Genomic DNA, 21,051 nt, shown 5'->3' with positions numbered 1-21,051 from the left:
TTTTGCTGTGCAGAAGCTCTTTAGTTCAACTAGATCTCATTTGTCAATTTTGGCTTTTGTTGCCATTGCTTTTGGTGTTTTAGTCATGAAGTGTTTGCCCATGCCTATATCCTGAATGGTACTGCCTATGTTTTCTTCTAGGGTTTTTATGGATTTAGGTCTTAACATTTAATTCTTTAATCCATCTTGAGTTAATTTTTGTATAAGGTGTAAGAAAGGGGTCCAGTTTCAGTTTTCTGCATATGGCTAGCCAGTTTTCCCAATACCATTTATTAAATAGGGAATCCTTTCCCCACTGCTTGTTTTTGTCAGGTTTGTCAAAGATCAGTTGGTTGTAGATGTGTGGCATTATTTCGGAGGCCTCTTTTCTGTTCCATTGGTCTACATATCTGTTTTGGTACCAGTACCATGCTGTCTTGGTTACTCTAGCCTTGCAGTATAGTTTGAAGTCAGGTAGCATGATGCCTCAAACTTTGTTCTTTTGGCTTAGGATTGTCTTGGCTATGCAGGCTCCTTTTTGGTCCCATCTGAAATTTAAAGTATTTTTTTCTAATTCTTTGAAGAAAGTCAATGGTAACTTGATGGGGATAGCATTGAATCTATAAATTACTTTGGAGTATGGTCATTTTCACAATATTGATTCTTCCTATCCATGAGCATGAAATATTTTTCTCTTTGTTTGTGCCCTCTCTTATTTCCCTTTTTTTTTTTTTTTTTTTTTTTGAGACGGAGTCTCGCTCTGTCGCCCAGGCTGGAGTGCAGTGGCCGGATCTCAGCTCACTGAAAGCTCCACCTCCCGGGTTTACGCCATTCTCCTGCCTCAGCCTCCCGAGTAGCTGGGACTACAGGCGCCCGCCACCTCGCCCGGCTAAGTTTTTGTATTTTTTAGTAGAGACGGGGTTTCACCGTGTCAGCCAGGATGGTCTCGATCTCCTGACCTCGTGATCCGCCCGTCTCGGCCTCCCAAAGTGCTGGGATTACAGGCTTGAGCCACCGCGCCCGGCCTCTCTTATTTCCTTGAGCAGTGGTTTGTAGTTCTCCTTGAAGAGGTCCTTCACATCCCTTGTAAGTTCTATTCCTAGGTATTTTATTCTCTTTGTAGCAATTGTGAATGGGAGTTCACTCATGATTTGGCTTCCTGTTTGTCTATTATTGGTGCATAGGATTGCTTGTAATTTTGCACATTGATTTTGTATCCTGAGACTTTGCTGAAGATGCCTATAAGCTTAAAGGAGATTTGGGGCTGAGATGATGGCGTTTTCTAAATACGCAATCATGTCATGTGCAAACGGAGACAATTTGACCTCCTGACTTCCTACTTGACTACATTTTATTTCTTTCTCTTACCTGATTGCCCTGCCCAGAAATTCCAATAATATGTTGAATAGGAGTGATGAGAGAGGGCATTCTTGTCTTGTGCCAGTTTTCAAAAGGAATGCTTCCAGCTTTTGTCCGTTCAGTATGATATTGTCTGTGAGTTTGTCAGAAATATCTCTTATTATTTTGAGATACATCCCATCAATACCTAGTTTATTGAGAGTTTTTAACATGAAGAGGTGTTGAATTTTATTGAAGGCCTTGTCTACATCTATTGAGATAATCATGCAGTTTATGTCATTGGTTCTGTTTATGTGATGGATTACGTTTACTGATTTGCTTATGTTGAACCAGCCTTGCATCTCACAGATGAAGGCAACTCGATAATGGTGGATAAGCTTTTTGATGTGCTACTGGATTCGGTTTGCCAGTATTTTATTGAGGATTTTCACATCGATGTTCATCAGGGATATTGGCCTGAAATTTTCTTTTTCTGTTGTTGTGTCTCTGCCATATTTGGGAATCAGTATGATGCTGGCCTCATAAAATGAGTTAGGGAGGAGTCCCTCTTTTTCTATTGTTCAGAATAGTTTCAGAAGAAATGGTACCATCTCCTCTTTGTACCTCTGGTAGAATTTGGCTGTGAATGTGTCTGGTCCTGGGCTTTTTTCAGTTGGTAGGCTATTAATTACTGCTTCAACTTCAGAACTTGTTATTGGTATATTCAGGGATTCAACTTCTTCCTGGGTTTCATCTTAGAAATGTGTATGTGTCCCGTAATTTATCCATTTTTTCTAGATTTTCTAGTTTATTTGCACAGAGGTGTTTATAATGTTTTCTGATGGTAGTTTGTATTCCTGTGGGACCAGTGGTAATATTCCCTTCATGATTTTTTATTGTGTCTATTTGACTCTTCTCTTTTTTCTTCTTTATTAGTCTTACTAGTGGTCTATCTAGTTTGTTAATCTTTTCAAAAGAACAGCTCCTGGATTCATAGATTTTTGCAGGATTCTTCGTGTTGCTATCTCCTTCGGTTCTGCTCTAATCTTAGTTATTTCTTGTCTTCTGCTAGCTTTTGAATTTGTTTGCTCTTGCTTCTCTAGTTCTTTTAATTGTGATGTTAGGGCGTCAATTTTAGATCTTTCCTGCTTTCTCCAGTGAGGATTTAATGCTATAAATTTCCCCCTAAACACTGCTTTAGGTGGTCTGGTACGTTGTGTGTTTGTTCTCATGGGTTTCAAATAAATTTTTTATTTCTGCCTTAATTTTGTTATTTACCCAGTAGTCATTCAGGTGCAGATCATTCAGTTTTTATGTAGTTGTGCGCTTCTGAGTGAGTTTCTTAATCCTGAGTTCCAATTTGATTGCACTGTGGTCTGAGAGACTCTTATGATTTTTGTTCTTTTGCCTTTGCTGAGGAGTGTTTTACTTCCAATTATGTGGTCAATTTTAGAAAAAGTTTGATGTGGTGCTGAGTAGAATTATATTCTGTTGATTTGGGGTGGAGAGTTCTGTAGATGTCTATTAGGTCTGCTTGGTCCAGAGCTGAGTTCAAGTCCTGAATATCGTTGTTAATTTTCTGTCTTGTTGATCTGTCTAATATTGACAATGGGGTGTTAAAGTCTCCCATTATTATTGTGTGGGAGTCTGAGTCTCTTCGTAGGTCTTTAAGAACTTGCTTTATAAATCTGGGTGCTCATGTATTGGGTGCCTATGTATTCAGGATAGTTAGCTCTTCTCATGTTGATCAGTTTACCATTATGTAATGCCCTTCTTTGTCTTTTTTGATCTTTTTTGGTTTAAAGTCTGTTTTATCAGACTAAGATTTCAACACCTGCTTTTCTTTTCCTTTTTTCTTTTTCTTTTTTGCTTTCCATTTGCTTGGTAAATATTCCTCCATCCCTTTATTTTGAGCCTATGTGTGTCTTTACATGTGAGATGGGTCCCCTGAATACAGCACATGGATGGGTCTTGACTCTTTACCCAATTTGCCAGTCTGTATTTTTTAACTGGGGCATTTAGTTTGTTTACATTTAAGGTTAATATTGTTATGTGTGAATTTGATCTTGTCTTTATGATGCTAGCTGGTTATTTTGCCCGCTAGTTGATGCAGTGTCTTCATAGTGTCAGTGGTATTTACAGTTTGGCTTGTTTTTGCAGTAGCTGGTACTGGTTTTTCCTTTCCATGTTTAGTGCTTCCTTCAGGAGCTATTGTAAGGCAGGCTTGGTGGTGACAAAATCTCTCAGCATTTGTCTGTCTGTAAAAAATTTTTACTTCTCCTTCACTTATGAAACTCAGTTTGACTGGTTATGAAATACTGGGTTGAATATTATTTTCTATAAGAATGTTGAATATGGGATCCCACTCTCTTCTGGCTTGTAGAACTTCTTCAGAGAGATCTGCTGTTAGTCTGGTGGGATCCCCTTTGTGGATAACACTACCTTTCTCTCTGACTGCCCTTTATATTTTTTTTCCTACATTTCAACATTGGTGAATCTGATGATTATGTGCCTTGGGATTGCTCTTCTCGAGGAGTATCTTCGTGGTGTTCTGTCTATTTCCTGAATTGAATGTTGGCCTATCTTTCTAGGTTGGGGAAGTTCTCCTGGATAATACCCTGAAGAGTGTTTTCTAACTTGGTTCCATTCTCCCTGTCACTTTCAGGTACACCAATCAAATGTAGGTTTGGTCTTTTCATATAGTCCCATATTTCTTGGAGGCTTTGTTCATTCCTTTTCATTCTTTTGTTTCTCTAATATTTTCTTCGTGCTTTATTTCATTAAGTTGCTCTTCAACCTCTGATATCCTTTCTTGTGCTTGATTGATTTGGCTATTGATACGTGTGTATGTTTCACAAAGTTCTCATGCTGTGATTTTCAGCTCCATCAGGTTATTTATGTTCTTCTCTAAACTGGTTATTTTAATTAGCAATTTCTCTAACCTTTTCTCAAGGTCCTTAGCTTCCTTGAATTGGGTTAGAACATGCTCCTTTAGCTCAGAGGAGTTCGTTATTACCCACCTTCTGAAGCCTACTTCTGTCAATTCATCAAATTCATTCTCTCTCCAGTTTTTTTCCCTTGCTGGCAAGGAGTTCTGATGCTTTGGGGAAGAAGAGGCATTCTGGTTTTTGTAGTCTTTGGCCTTTCTGTGGTGGTTTTTCCTCATCTTTGTGGATTTATCTACCTTTGTTCTTTGATATTGGTGACCTTCAAATGGGGTTTCTGTGTGGACGTCCCTGTTGCTGATGTTGATGCTATTCCTTTTTGTTTGTTAGTATTCCTTCTAACAGATCCCTCTGTTGCAGGTCTGCTGGAGTTTGCTGGAGGCCCACTGCAGACCCTGTTTGCCTGGGTATTACCAGCAGAGGCTGCAGAACAGCAAAGGTTTCTGCCTATTTCTTCCTCTGGAAGCTTCATGCCAGAGGGTCACCTGCCAGATGCCAGCTGGAGCTTTCCTGTGTGAGTTATCTGTCTACCTCCGATGTGAGATTTCTTCCAGTCAGGAGGCCTGGGGATCAGGGAAACACTTGAGGAGGCAGCCTGTTCCTTAGCAGTGCTCAAGCACTGTGCTGGGAGATCCACTGCTCTCTTCAGAGCTGGCAGGCAAGAACGTTTAAGTCTGCTGAAGCTGTGCCAACAGCTGCCTCTTCCCCCAGGTGCTCTGTCCCAGGGAGATGGGAGTTTTATCTGTCAGCCCCTGACTGGGGCTTCTGCCTTTCTTTCAGAGATACCCTGCCCAGAGAGGAGGAATCTAGAGAGGCAGTCTGGCTACAGCAGCTTTTCTGCAGTGTGGTATGCCCAGTTTGAACTTAACAATGGCTTTGTTTACACTGTGAGGGGAAAATTGTCTACTGAACCTCAGTTATGGTGGATGCTCCTCCCCCTGCCAAGCTCGAGTGTCCCAGGTTGACTTCAGAGTGCTGTGCTGGCAGCAAGAATTTTAAGCCAGTGGATCTTATCTTTCTGGGCTCCGTGGGGTTGGGATCTCCACTGAGCTCGACCACTTGGCTCCCTGGCTTCAGCCCCCTTTCCAGTGGTGTAAATGATTCTCTCTCACTGATATTCCAGCTGCCACGGGGGTGGAAATTAAAACTCCTGCAGCTAGCTCATTGTCTGCCCAAATGGCTCCCCAGTTCTGTGCTTAAAACCCAGGGCCCTGGTGGCATAGGCACCTGAGGGAATCTCCTGGTCTGTGGTGGGCTAAGATCACAAGAAAAGCATAGTATCTGGGCCAGAACACACAGTTCCTCATGGCACAGTCCCTCACGACTTTGCTTGGCTAGGGGAGGGACTTCCCTGACCCCTTGCACTTCCTGGGCGAGGCAACGCCCCACCCTGCTTTAGGTCAGCATCCATGGGCTGTACCCACTGTCTAACCAGCCCCAATGAGATGAGCTGGTACCTCAGTTGGAAATGTAGAAATTACCTACCTTCTGCATTGATCTTACTGGTAGCTGCAGACAAGAGCTGTTTCTATTCAACCATCTTGCCACCCACCCTTTGGAGTTTTCCTTTTTGTCTTCCACTTCACTCTTCCCTATTCTCATTCTTACTTAGCATAGTAAATGTATTGAAGGATTTTCCTGGTAGTGTCCAATGATTGTGACCTTGCCAAAGTCTGCAGTTTTATCACCATAAGGACTCTTTTAAGGGCAAATACCATACTCATGTGTGAGATTGGCACGCGTGATATGCCAGGAAATGGCTTGAAACAAAGAAGAAAAATAAAAGCTCTTTGTATCAGCCATGTGGTGGGAACTACTATGGTCCTCAGTGACCTCTCTGCAAAGGACAGCAGCACCTTCTGCCACTGAGGTAAGAAATGACCATTCCTGCTAGGGAACCCTAGAAAGGAAGGCATGGTTGCACCCCGCCCCAGCCTCCACCAAGAAGCTGCTACTGCTGAGCCATTTCAGGAAAGGGGCTGTCATCTCTCCCAATCCTGTGCATGCCCTGACCCCTGAGCCACACCTGCCTTTGACTGCCCACATTCCAGACCTGGGCTCTGTGCCTACAGTGTGTCCCCCACACCTTAGACCCTGGAGCCATCCCTGTAGTGAGCTGATTTGGATTCTGGGAACTAGAGCCACAGTCTCTCTGAGTGTGGCCATGTTCTATTCACTAGCTCAGCTGCCGTAGACAGGTAGGTCCTACCCTGACTTTTGAATCACTGTAACTCTTCTCATGCCTGTGCTCATTATTCTTGGATCCCAGCTGCTTCATAAGCATCTATGCCTTGCATACTGTTACCAACATGGCAGCAGGGGTGCCTGTACCCTGGACACAAATGCCATTACTGCCTCAGTGCCTCCACATTGCCTATGCTTCAGGTCTCATTTTGGTGGCACCTCGTGAGCACCACTCATGAGATACTGATGCCACGGCCACCAAAAGTGAGTCCACAAGCCAGACCCAGTGCCAAGAAGAATCCCCTCAGCCACAGCTTCCCCAGTAGAAGAAAAAGAGATTGGAAGGACCTTAACATCCATCCCCCCCTAAGACCCCAATAACCCTCAGTGCCACTGTGGCCATCCACATCCTTAGCTTCTGAGGATCCCTACAGTCTTTGTCAACACCAATTTCAGCTGTCAAAGCTGCACAGAGACTACACAGCTGCACCCTCAGTGGTGCCAGAGCTGCTGCACCATACCCATCAAGTACCCTCATATGCCCCTGTAGGCAATGGTCATTCCACATCAAAACTAGCCTGTAAAATCTGGAAGAGGTAACTGTTTCACCAAATGCAAAGACATCAGTGTAAGGCAATAAGAAAAACTAAAAATCAAAAAGACATATTATTACCAAAAGAAAACAATAATTTCCCAATAGTGGATCTTAAAGAAAGAGAGATATGTGAACTGTCTCACACACACACAAAAATCAAATAATCATCTTAAGAAAGCTTAGCAAACTTCAAGAAAATGCATGGAAACTATTCAATAGAATAAAAAAAGACGGATACAAAAAAATTAACAGAGATTAAAATTATATCTTAAAAAAGAAATTCTGGATCTGAAAAAATACAATAAATGGAATAAAAAATCCAACAGAGAGCATCAACAACAGGTTTGATTCACCAGAGGAAAGAACCTGTACACTCCAAGACAGATTGTTTGAAAATATACTGTCAGAGGGAAAAAAATAAAAGGAATTTAAAAAATACAGGATTTACGGGACAGCATTAAGAAAGAAAATATTCAAATTATAGGAGTTTAAGAACAAGAAAAGAGATAAAAGTCCAGAAAGTGTATTTAAAGTAATAATAGCAGAGAAATTTCCAGATGTAAGGGGAGATATACATATTCAAGTCACAGGAGGATCAAAGGCCTTCAATGAGAATCAATCCAAACAAGACTACACTAAGATATATTATAATTAAACGGTCAGAAATCAAAACCAAAAAGTGGTCTTGAAAGAAGCATGTCACATATAAGAAAATTTTAATAAGGCTTGCAGCAAATTTATGAGCAGATAAATTTTAATCCATTCTCATATTGCTAAAAAGAAATACCTGAGACTGGATAATTTATTAAGAAAAGAGGTTTTATTGGCTCATGGCTTCACAGGCCATACAGGAAGCGTGGTGACATCTGATTCTGGGGAGGCCTCAAGAAGCTTCTAATCATGGTGAAAGGCAGAGGGGGAGCATGCATGTCACACGGCAAAAGCAGAAGCATGAGAGTGAGAGGGGAAGTGCTGCACGCTTTTAAGTGATCAGATCTCGCAACAACTCATTATCATAAGGACAGTATCAAGGGGATGGTGCTAAACCATTCAAGAGAAATCAGAGAAATCCAACCCCATGATCCAGTTACCTCCCACCACGTCCTATCCCCATTATTGGGAGGTATATCTTAATATGGGATTAGGGTGGGAACACACATTCAAGCTATATCAGAGATCTTACAGGGCAGCGGGGAGTGAGGTGATATATTCAAAGTGCTGAAGGAAAAGAAAAAACTGCCAGTCAAGAATACTCTACCCACCAAAGCTATTCTACAGAAATGAAGGAGAGATAAAGACTTTCTCAAACAAGCAAAAGATGAGTGAGGTCATTTACGATAGCTATAAATAAAATGAAATACCTAGGAATAAACTAACGCAAAGAAGTGAATGCTCTCTATGATGAAAACCATAAAACATTGGTGAAAGAAGTTGAAAAGGACACACAAAATCAAAAGATATTCCATATTTGTGAACTGACAATATGATTATTATTAAAATGTCCATACTACCCAAGGATGTCTATAGATTTAATGCAATACCTATCAAAATATCAGTGACATTCTTCACAGAAATAGAAAACGCAGTCCTAAAATTTATATGGAATTACAAAAGACCCAGAATAGCCAAAGTTATCCTAAGCCAAAGAACACAACTGGAGGAATCACATTACCTGACTTTAAATTATAATACAGAGTTATAGTAACCAAAACAGCATGATCCTGGCATAACAATAGACACATAGACCAAAGGAACAGAATAGAAAACGCAGAAACAAATCCATTCACCTATAATGAACTCATTTTTGACAACAGTACCAAAAACATACACTGGGGGGAAAACAGTCTCTTCAATAAATGGTGCTAGGAAATTGGATATCCATATGCAGAAGAATGAAACTAGACTCATATCTCTTGCCATATAAAAAAAAATAAAAATGGATTAAATACTTAACAACATCAAGCTATGAAACTACTAAAAGAAAACATTGGAAAAACTCTCCAAGGCAATGAACTGGCAAAACAAAACAAAACAAAACAAAACTGTTAAGTAATATCCCACAAGTATAGGCAACCAAAGCTAAATTTGACACATGTAATCACATCAAGTTAAAAAGCTTCTGTATAGCAAAGGAAACAATCGACAAAATGAAGAGACAACCGACAGAATGGGAGAAAATATTTGTAAGTTACCCACCTTACAAGAGATTAATAACCAGAACATATAAGGAGTTCAAATAATTCAATGGAAAAAAATCTAATAATCTGATTTAAAAATGGGCAAAAGATCTGAATAGAAATTTCTCAAAGAAGACAAACAAATAGCAAACAGGTATATGAAAAGGTGCTCAACATCACTGATCATCAGAATAATGCAAATTAAAAATATAATGAGATTTCATATCACCCTAGTTAAAATTGTTTATATCCAAAAGACAGGCAATAACAAATTCTGTCAAGGATGTGAAGAGAATCCTGTACAGGGAATCCTGTACACTGTTGGTGGAAATGTAAATTAGTACAACCACAATACAGTGCATTTGAAGGTTCCTGAAAAAATAAAAGTAGAGCTACCATGTGATCCAGCAATTCTACTGCTGGATATATACCCCAACTAAAAGAAACCAGTATATCAAAGAGATATCTGCACTCCCATGTTTGTTGCAGCACTGCTCATGATAGCGAACACTTGGAAGCAACCTAAGTGTCCATCAACAGATGAATGGATAAAGAAAATGTGGTAGAAAATGTGGTACACATATACTGTTAAATCAAGTTTAGCCTAAATCTGCCTGCTTACATATTTTAAGTTCTGCCTTATTATGTTAGTCAATTTCATGCTGCTAATAAATACATACCCAAGACTGGATATACTCAAGACTGGTTTAATGGAAAAGAGGTTTAATGGACTCACAGTTCCATGTGGCTGGTGAGGCCTCACAATTATGATGGAAGACGAAAGTCAGTTTTACATGGCAGCAGGCAAGGAAAGAATGAAAGCCAAGTGAAAGGAGAAACCCCTTATAAAACCATCAGATCTCTTGAGACTTATTCACTACCATGAGAACAGTAGGGGGGAACCTGCCCTCATGATTCAATTATCTTCTACTGGATCCCTCCCACAACACAAAGTAATTATGGGAGCTACAATTTAAAATGAGATTTGGGTGGAGACACAGCCAAATCATATCAGGCCTAAAGGTTTTTCTGTACATCAGGAACTGTAATAAATGAAGGTGTAAACAGACTGTAGCCTACATTTGTGCCAGTCACTGAGTTTTGGCCAATCAAATGGAGCCAACTGTTTGAATCATGTTCAAATGAGGCAAATGCTGAGCTGTAACAAATCCAGCTGTTACTGTACCTCACTTAAGCTGAAGCAAATCTAGTGTACTTTGCGCTATGAATTTTCTTTCTGTGTCATTCTGTTATAAAGAGGGGTACCATAGAATAGAATGTGGGATTAGGACCCCTGTAAGCTGGCTGTTCAAGCCAGCCCAGCAAACTTATCAGTTACTAACTTTGCTGCAGATCCTTGAAACTAGATGAGGTTTCCCTCTCATCTTGTTTATGTCCTTGGGAGCTTGACCTTGTAACCACAAGACAGTACTTTCTCTTGGTCTCTGCCATCCAGGGAACAGGAATCTGGGGATTCATGTCATAGTTAGCTTTAAAAATTATCTTGAACAGTTAAAAGACTTTGCAAGCTCAACATTGACTACACTAGACTCAGTAGCTAAAGCTTTATTTTTTCACAATTGTGCCCAGGTTCTGAGGTAATTCCTGGCTTAAAGAATGAGTCCTTTCTGGTTTGATATCTCTGTGACTTTTGTCATTTATTGATTTTCTTCCTTTCCATGAACAACTTCTGACTTTCTGTCTTGAATTTTCTTTTCTCTGAGAACCTGGGAAGTTACTTTTGGTAAAATTCAAAACCAGAAATATTGGCCATTTGGTCTGGCTAGTCTCATAGTAAGAGGGCAATAGTTAAAAGTCAGCTTAATTAAAAGTGGATATCCAAAATTTTATATATATATATATATATATATAACCATATATATATATATTTTTAAAAGACCTTCATATATATTTTTTCTCTTCTTGGGTGGTGTTTTTCTAGAAAAAAAGATCTTTTTATTCTCAGTCAACTGAATTTTTTTTCTCAATTTTGTCTTCTTCCCACTCTTCATGCCCATATGAGAGGACCCAAGATCATTTCTAATGGCTGGGAACTCCTTGGGGAAAAAAAAAGACACCACAGGTTTTGGAAAAAACCTTTGTTTTCCTCAAGGAACCCCAGGAATTAGAATCTAGGTAAAGTACGGAGACATGTGGAGTTAGCCAAATGCCCTGGCTATGCTGGAAAGAGTCAGACTTTATCTGCACTTCTGTCTGGTGTTCTAGGCTCCACATCTAGTACACAATTAAAATTACTTACCAGGTTTTTCAACAAAAATAAAAATTGCTAAGAGTTAACATTGTACCATGTAATTGAGACTACTGAAAAAACAGTTTTACATGCAAGGTGTGTGAGGAAAGTGAAATGTGCTTTTGGTAAAAGATTTTAAGAAGACATGGGAATGTAATTTTTTTTGCCTAGATTGAAGGGATAAAGGATTGTTTTAAGTTAAATAGAATAAAGCTGAAGGTTTGATAAAGTTTTAGAAGGTTTGTGAACAATTTTGTAAAAAAAATAATAATAATACTCTATGTGTGAACATATTGGCTATATTTAAATATGTATTATCCAGTTTTCCCATACATTGAACATTGGAATAATAGCACAACAGGATTTTCTTAGAGCACTGATGTGCTTTTATTTTTAAAGGGTTATAAAACATTTATGAGTATTTCACCTTATGATCAAACTGATTAAGATTGAATAGATTTTTCTATAAGGTTTTATTAAAGATTGGGGTTGACGTTAATGATACACTAATGCAAGAGTGAGATTGGGCTTTCTCTCTTGAACAAGATTTTAATGTAATATTAAAGGGCAATGCAATATTTTTATTTGTCTTTTGAATAAACTACAGGAAAAATAAGAGAAAGACAAGAGACAGATTGTTTGGAAAGCTAAGTCTTCCCTCTGTCAAAGAGTTTTGCCTTTCTAAAATTTTGGAGTCATAATTTTGGCTAAATGAATGACTTATGGTGACCTGGAACTCTATTTTATAATATCAAGTGTTTTAAAGCACTAACATATTGACAGCCTTCCCCAAATCAAATTTCAGCTTCAAAATTGTCTTTTGTGACCTCTAACTTTGGGATGCTACAGAGTGCCCCTGAAACATCAAAAAGAGAGGTAAACAGGATTATTTGACATGTTAAGTTACATGGAAAGTATTGTCAAAATAAAAAAAAATGTTTAATTTTCATCAGGTTACAGTTTAATGAATGTTAATACACGTTCCAAAATTGTATGGAATTTCTAAAATTCTAATATGTTTGAGTATATCCATCAATCATAATTATGGTTAAGTTATTGTTGACCACAGAAATAACCAAATTTCCTTGTCAATTGTATCTTTAACTGTGACTATTTAAAGTCATTTCCACAGCTAATTGCTTAATGCTGATGCAGTTTTTGAAAACTTTAAGCATGCAAAATCCTAGAATGTGGTGTCTTTCAGGAGTTTCATGAAAGAATGGAAAGGATCCTGAAAAGATTGCTAGAATACGGGTTTCTGGTAAATTTAGAATCACATCATTTGAAGTGGGTAAAAATTCCTGGAATTTTAATTAAAAAGACTGACTACTTTATAAAACTGCTACCCCGAGTAGCACAAAAATTAATTGAATACAAAGTAAATACATTGCCAGATTTTCATGCTAAATCAGCCAATACTGAAATTGTTTATACATACAATTTAAATAAACTCCATGGTCTAAGTCAAATTACCTATGATAACCCATCAGTTTTCAGTGCTATGCACCTAAATTGGAGAAATAACCAGCATTCAAAAGGGCATAAGTTAATGTTAAACATGGGCTCATGAAGAACCAGGATGGACACCTTGTCCTTCCTGAGTCCTTAAAGCTTTTGTTATTAAAAGTTCCGTATTCCATGACTCATCATGGAAAAGATAAACTTATCCAGATTAAGTATATGTTGGTGTGATAACTTCTAAATTGCTAAATTAGTTTAAGACCAATGTTTGGTTTGTGAAACCCATATTCCTGGGAAGACAGTTTCAGGTACATTTAGCTACCTGATGGGCCGTTTAAACATTTATAGAAGTATCTCATTGAATTGTGATTTTCAATGCATATTTTCTGGTCGTATAAAAGTTTTCCCATGGGGCTGATGTTATGACAGTAGATCATTATGCCACGGTGTATTTTCCCCAGGTAAAGAAAGCTTTTGATGATTCACTGACTGAGGACTCACAATCCAGAACCTGAAGATTGGATCTTCTGAGAACATATGAGAAAGACTGCCCTTGCCATCCACAGTTCAGCAAGACTTTAAGACCTTGAACCTTGGGTTCATAATCTTACAATCCCTGAGAAGGCTCCCTCCACACTCTTGGAACTTCAAAATTTCCTTAAGGTAAAGCTAATCAGGGATGTTTCTCCCTCCAAAAAGATGGCATCCTTGTTGTGAACAGCATTTCCCAGGATCATGGATTAAGACTTCTAGTGTCATGAGACTCTTATCTTTGAATATTTTTTGCTTGTATATGCCTCTATGGAAAAGAGAAGTGAAAAGGGGATCCATCGTGTGCACTCATGGGGTATACTTTCATTTGTGAAGGATTTTGCAGCCAGCCTTATACATAGATAACCTTACGCTTGATAGATGAAAGAGGAAGACTCAGCATAAGTAAGAAACTTTAATGGTAGATTTAGTGCCCCATAATCAGTCAGAAACAAAATGTTGGTTTACTCCTCTTTACCCACACAATGGGTTAAAGAGAACATTGTCAGGAGGGCTTCACTCTTCTAGAAGCACTATATTTGTTAGATCTTTTGTTCCATAGTTTGGAGTAAAAGAGGCAATGATTATAAATGAATACCTCATTATATGCTCTATAGAAGATTCTACTGGAAAGGCCATGGTACATAACAGACTTTAAAATCTCTTGTGAAAGTTATGGTAAATAATAGAATTGCTCTAGATTACTTACTGGCTAAACAGAAGTATCTGTGCAGCTGCTGGCACTTGTGGTCTATGGAGAAATACATCAAATGTAGATTATAGAGATTCAGTTGTAGGGGATAAACTAAGAGACTGCTTAGTTAAGCAAGTAGACTGTTTATCTAGCTAATTCTCTGATCTATTTAATTTTAGGTGGTTTGGTTTATAGGGATCCTGGCTAAGGAGCATACTCCAAACTCTTGGTGTTATCCTCCTGATAGTCATAACAGTAGTCTCCCTGGTGCACTATATCCTCTCAAAAGTTTTAAATGTTTGCATGCGGCCATCTCCAGAATATCAAATGGTCTCTCTTTAACTGGAATGACAAGAGCTGAAGGAAATGTGAGACCATGAGAGCACTGTACCCTATGAATGACATGCTGAGACCAAAAATCCAAAATGATGGTAACTGACAGTGCTGCTAAGACCTTAAGGTTTGGACACACTTTTGCCTAAGTGAGAACCTGACCAAAGGGGGGGAATTTTTAAACAAAATTATGGGAGGCTATTGTTTTGGACTGAGGTAATGCACTAGGCCCCAGTGGGTCAGACCAAACCAAAATGGAGTCACTCATGTTAAATGTGACATAGTCACACTAAGACTTGGAGAAAACACATATCCAGAACGTACCAGGTCCTGTTTTTTCTTTCCTTGTTTGTTTGTTTTATCCTGTTAACAAGACATTCCAGCATAAGGAGGTACCTTCTACTCTAACCCTTAAAAAAATAATAGCCTGAAGTCTTTGTTCCCACCTTGCAAAACCCACTGTTCTACTGTTTCCAAGAGGGTTTCAAGACTAAATAAATACATTTACAATGGTGATAGTGACATCAATGACTAAAGTTTTGGTCAATCTCTCAAAATTGAGAAGATGACCAAAAGGGAAGAATTGCTCAATCAAATTTAGCCTAAAGCTGCCTCCTTACATATTTTAATTTCAATCTAAAGGCTTTTCTGTACATTGTGAACAAGTGGAGGTGTAAATACATCATAGCCTACACTTGTGCCAATCACCAACTTTTAGCCAATCAAATGTAGCCAACTGTTCAACTCATGTTTAAATGAGGCAAAAGCCAAGCTGTAACCAGTCCAGCTGTTTCTGTACCTCACTTTCATTTTCTGTAAGTCACTTTCTTTTCCTGTCCATAAATCTTCTTCTACCACATGACTGCACTGGTGTCTCAGAGCCTACTCTAGCTCTGGAGGCTGCTCAATTCACAAATTGTTTGTTGCTCTATTAAACTCCTTTAAATTTAATTTGGCTGAACTTTTTCACTTATCAACACAATGGAGTACTATTCAGTCATAAAAAGAATGACATTCTGTCATTTGCAACAAATAGATGGAACTGGAGACCTTTCTGTGAAGTTAATTAAGCCAGGCACAGAAATTCTAACATCATATGTTCTCACTTATTTATGAGATCTAAAAATAAAAACAATTGAACTCATGGAGATAGAGAATAGAAGGATCATTATCAGAGGCTGTGAAGGGTAGTGGAAGGGTGAGGTGAGTGGGGGTGGAGGGAAGTTGGGGATGGTTAATGAGTGTAAAATAGAGTGAGTAAGATCTACTATTCAATAGCACAACAGGATGACTATACTCAATAATAATTTAATTGTACATTTCAAAAATAACTAAAAGAGTATAATTGGATTGTTTGTAACACAATGATAAATAATTAAGGAGATGGACACCCCATTTTCCATGATGTGATTATTACGCATTGCATGCCTGTGTCACAACATCTCAGCTACCCCATAAATATATATATACACATATATACACATATATATTTATAATACTCACAAAAGTTAAACATGAAAAGCATAAGTAGAATTCTGAGTTAAGGGAGTGGCAGTGAAATGTCCCTGAAGTTAGAATCAGATTGATGTGCTCATGTAGCAGAAAGAAGGCTAGAGTAGTAAAATAGTAAAAGTAGCAAAAATAAAATGTTACATCATATCATTTATATCATTTAAAAATGTTTAAAGACCTCTCTGACTTCAGTGTGGAGAGCAGACATGGAAGCTCAAGAGTGGAATCAAGATCATTCAGAGACTATTGTTGTTGGCTAGATGAGAGATAGTTAAGATATTAGACAAATATGGTTTGCAAGGAGAGGATGCCAAACATTTGTGCCCCAGGGTATTTCTTGTTTCCTGGCAAAGATCTTCCTTCACCACCCCCATCTTATCTTTATCTTTATCTTTTTTTTTTTTTTTTGAGACAGGGTCTCACTTTGTCACCCAGGCTGACATGCAGTGGTACAATGACTGCTCACTGCAGCCTCAACTTCTGGGCTTCAATGATCCTCCCACCTCAGCCTCTGAGTAGCTGGGAGCACAGATGGGGGCCATGACACCCAGCTAATTTTTGAATTGCTGATAGAGACAGGGTTTCACCATGTTAAAACACCCAGGCTAGTCTCAAACTCCTGAGCTCAGCAGTTCACCCATTTTGTCCTCGCAGTGTTGGGATTACAGGCGTGAGCCACTGCGCTCAGCCCCTTCTTATCTTTTTAAAGACATTGATAGCCTTTTAGGTTTCTGAAAAGGTCTCATAAAGTTCAAATTTTTCTTTGATGAGATTAATGTGCAAATAATGTTTGAGAACTGGGGACTGCCTTCATAGATAGATAGAGCAGCTTTTCATCTAAATCCTTGCTGAAACGAAACTGTGTAACAGTCTATACCTCCATAATGTGTCACAAAATATTAAAGGAAATATAAGGAACTATGAGTATTTTATGGACTAATGTCATTTGACAAAGGCATAGCCTCAATTTTCCTCTGCTGCATCCCCAAAGCCACAGAACATTTTGACAATTGCAGGACACATATAGTCATGGAAGTAAATAATAGAAAATTTAAGCCTAATTGTATTTTTTCTTTGAAATATTCCATTTTAAGTAAATGTAAGCATGATATAAACTAAGACATCTATTATAATAACAATGTATATTTTCCATAATCACTATCAATTAAAAACTATTTTAGAATTTAAAAGACAAAGTGGTGATTGCATTTTACCTATGTACAGAATTTTATGTTTTCTTACAAACTTGCAGTAAAATAATACCTAATTCAGGTTTGAATCATTTACAAAGATATAAGAAAACACCTAATTCATTTTTTATCCCATCACTACATTTTGTCAATAATGTACATCTTGATGTGAGTCGGGAAGAAAAATTTCCCTCCTTACAAATAGTTTGAAGCCAGGGCACTCATAAATAGGAATTTGTAATGTTTGAATGTGTCCCGCAAAAATTCATGTGTTGAAAATGTAATCCCTCTGCACTCATTAATTGATTAATATTGCTATCAATGGGAGTGGGTTTATCATCATGGAAGTGGCTGTGTTTGAGAATGGCTGTTATAAAAGTAAGCTGTCTCTGGCTCTCTTGCTTTTGCCTTCTTGCCATGTGATTCCTTCTTCCATGTTACAATGCAGCAAAAGGCCCTCAGCAGATATTGACACCATGCTCTGAGACTTCCCAGCCTCCAGAGTCAGGAGCTAAATAAACTTTCATGTTTTTTACATTACTCAACTTGTGGTAGTCTGCTATAATAAGAGAAAATGGACTAAGACAGTAACTTTAATAAGAATCGTGGGGAAAATAATTTACAGCACTTTAAGAAATTCTGATTGGATAACCATAAATATTAGGAAGGTACTAGGCACATGTTGGGAAAAAACTTAAAGAGAAGGATCAATAAAAGGAAAGGGTGACATCACCTAGATGATGAAGGTACAACAAATTAGAGGCAGGATGTTTTGGTATAAATAACGTGGGCAGTTGATTGTTAGCTGGCTCATTTGTTGTTGTTGTGTTTAGGGGAGCTTAATATGCAAAAGAGTTTCATGATTGGTAAATATGTGAATGTTAGTTATTTTTATTTTGCGAATATGCCAGGAAGAGAGTGATTGCGCAGATGCATCATTAGAGTTTGAGAGCTACTATTCTAGGAAAAGCATAAACCAAATCTCCCTTTTCACCATCACCCAGTCCAATATACTGTAGAAGAATCTGTGACTTCAGCATATATTCAAGGACACAGCTGGACCAGATATTACAAGGTGGCATTTTAGAGTAAGAAATATAAATGGGCCTGGGTTCTGCAAAACTTCTTTAAAAAAAAAATACAAGAGGGAATTTATTAGAAGAATACAGAGGTTCTTGCAGAGATTCCAACAGCTGCAAGGGGTCACCAGCTAGAATCACGCCTTTCTGAAGGACAGAGTGTGCTGTAACCACAAACTTCTAATTCTGGGTTCTGCACCATCAGGAAGAGAATATCCTAGAGGACAGTTCTCCTTGTATACTGCATAAGGGACTAGAATGTGGATTCATTTCTGCTTGCTTTTTGATCCTTATAGTCCTTTATGCTGGCCTCAAACTTGTCAAGCACATGTTTGCAGACATTCATGAGTTCATTCAGGCCTCTCTGAAATGACTCAACAGCTGGAAGGGTACCTCCAGTCCGAATGCGTAAATTAATTTTGCTCTCTGAAGGATGGGTCGTCGTGTAACCACAAAATTCCACTTCCGGGTTCTTCATGATCATGTAATGTAGAGAATTTCCCAGGGTATGGTCTTCCTCATGCAATACAATGTCACACAGTGTCTATCTGTTCCAGTTGCCTGGACCATTTCCAGGACTGTCTTCCTCTCGCCTTCAGTCATTGAAGTCTTCAATCCAGATATTTTTCTTTCCAGCTCCTGGTCCTCTTCCATCGCTTGGGTGGTTTCCAGACCCTCAGGTGGTGCTGGCAGATCAGGGGCTCTGTCCCATAATGTGAGGTATGGAGGCGAAGCAGGAAGAAAACTTCTTATTTAGGTTTAGCTCTCCATCTTGTCATCAGAGTGGCAAGTTCTTAAGGCCAGACATGCAGTTGTAAACGTAAGAGTTAAGGTGATCTACAAAAGTCACCATGCTTTAGTCTTGGCATAAACTTAAAAGTTGACTGTATACCTAATAGTCATTTCTCTCTTTCTCTTTACTAACAAAACCGTGGCATTCTTAGGAAACTGAATAGCTAAATGCTGCTGGGAATCTGGACCCATCCATGGACTCAGGGAATTACTCCCACTTGCTAGTCTAAATCAGTCATGGTAATTCCACTTTCCTTGCTAGTAATTGGTTTAGAAATGGCAAGCAACTCAATTATATTAATAAAAAGTGAAAGATAATGCCAGAGGAATTTGAAGCTGATGATGCACTGAAGGTGACCATGGCAATAATAATAAATTAAAAACCCAGCTCTTAATTAAATTTATTCAACTTTCCAGGCATAACTATTATTTTCCTTAGGCTCACTGTTAGACACACTATGTCTCACAATCACTCTAGATGAGTCTAGAACACATCTAGACTCACAGGTGATCTAGATATTGAAACTATCAGATAGGAGGTTTAAAATACGTATGATTAACATGTTAGATGCTTTAATATGGAAAAGGTAGAAACATGCAGTAGCAGATTGGAAATTTTGGTAAAGAGATGGAGCATATGGGAAAGAGTCAAATGAAAATGCTAGAAACAAAACATATGGAGATGAAGAATGCTTTCATCAGTAGCCTTGATACAGCTTAGAAAAGAATTAGTGAATTTGAAGATAGGCCAATATCAATTACTCAAACTGAAATTCAAAGAGAAAAAAGAGTGAAAGAAATAAAAAACAGAGCATTCAGGAGTTTGAGATAATATCAAACAGGCTAACATAGGTGTAATTGGAATCTGCAATGAAGAAAAGAGAGAGCATAGGGTATAATAATATATGAAGGCATAATAGTTGAGATTTTTTCAAGAATAATAGAATATATCAAACCATAGACCCAAGAATATTAACCACATTCAGGATGAATACCCCCCAAAATCATTTAGATACACTATACTCAAACACCTAAAAACCAATGATAGACAAAAAATTTGAAAACTGGCAGAAATTTAAAAAATAAATCTTAGAGAAACATATTAGAGAAGAAATACATAGAGAAGAATGAAGGTTAGAATTACAGCAGACTTCCTTCAGAAACTCTGCAAGCCAGAGGGTAATGAGTTGATGGCTTCAAAATAATGAAAAACAGAAACAAAAACACCTGCCAACCCCAAACTTTTTATCTACTAAAAATAAATTGTCTGGGCCATGATGTCACCACTCCAGCATGGTCAGATCTCGAAACCTTTTCTGACTGCCCCAGTTGATTCTGAGCACTTGGCTTTTCTGAATTTTATAGCTTTCACCTTTTAATAACCTGTTACGTGCCTAATTTTTTCCTGTACTATCTTGCTCTCTAGAAATCACATATCTGGGAGTCTCTAGAAAGTTGATAGTTTTCAGATGGAAAGAGAATTCGGCTGCACCTCCTCTGCCTTGCTTAGTGCTGGATTCATGGTAGAAGGTGACATGTTTAAATCAAACTTCATGGTTGGTTGTTTTGGCCAGGAAACGGTACATTTTATTTTTGTACTTGATAATCTGAGGGGCAAGAGTCTGATAGGTGAATGGAAAAATCAAGGATAAAAAGAAGTTCTTTCCCATAACAGATTGTTGCTTTTTATTTTTCTTACAAGTAGAGCTCCTTATTGCTCCCTAACACTCCCCACCCTACTTTTCTCTCTCTGCCTCAAGATTTGCCTTGTTCAGTGAAATCTTCGATAAAGTGAATGGGGATAGATGGGAAGGAACTTCTTTTTACTGAACCCACCCTATAAACATTTATAATCCCATAGCTGCTTTTCTAGGAGAAAGGGGATGAGGAAAACCAGTCATAGAAGGCTTAGTTTAGTTGAGTAGAGTATCCAAGTTTAGGATTGCTTGTGAGAATAAAGTGGTTTCAAGAAAGCAGAGAGGAGACATAG

General features: G+C 38.3%; 1 pseudogene across 1 annotated transcript; it reads right to left on the bottom strand.

Moving 5' to 3' along the window:
* Positions 1 to 18,325: 18,325 nt before the first annotated feature.
* LOC105530204 lies at positions 18,326 to 19,007 on the bottom strand (annotated as a pseudogene). The gene has a single exon (XR_001004611.1). The product of XR_001004611.1 is annotated as a DNA-directed RNA polymerases I and III subunit RPAC2-like (transcript).
* Positions 19,008 to 21,051: the final 2,044 nt, after the last annotated feature.

This window comes from Mandrillus leucophaeus, unplaced genomic scaffold (genome assembly GCF_000951045.1).
Source record: "Mandrillus leucophaeus isolate KB7577 unplaced genomic scaffold, Mleu.le_1.0 Scaffold804, whole genome shotgun sequence".
NCBI lineage: Eukaryota > Metazoa > Chordata > Mammalia > Primates > Cercopithecidae > Mandrillus > Mandrillus leucophaeus.
Note: the sequence above shows the minus strand (reverse complement) of the source record. Positions and strands in the feature narration are given on the sequence as shown.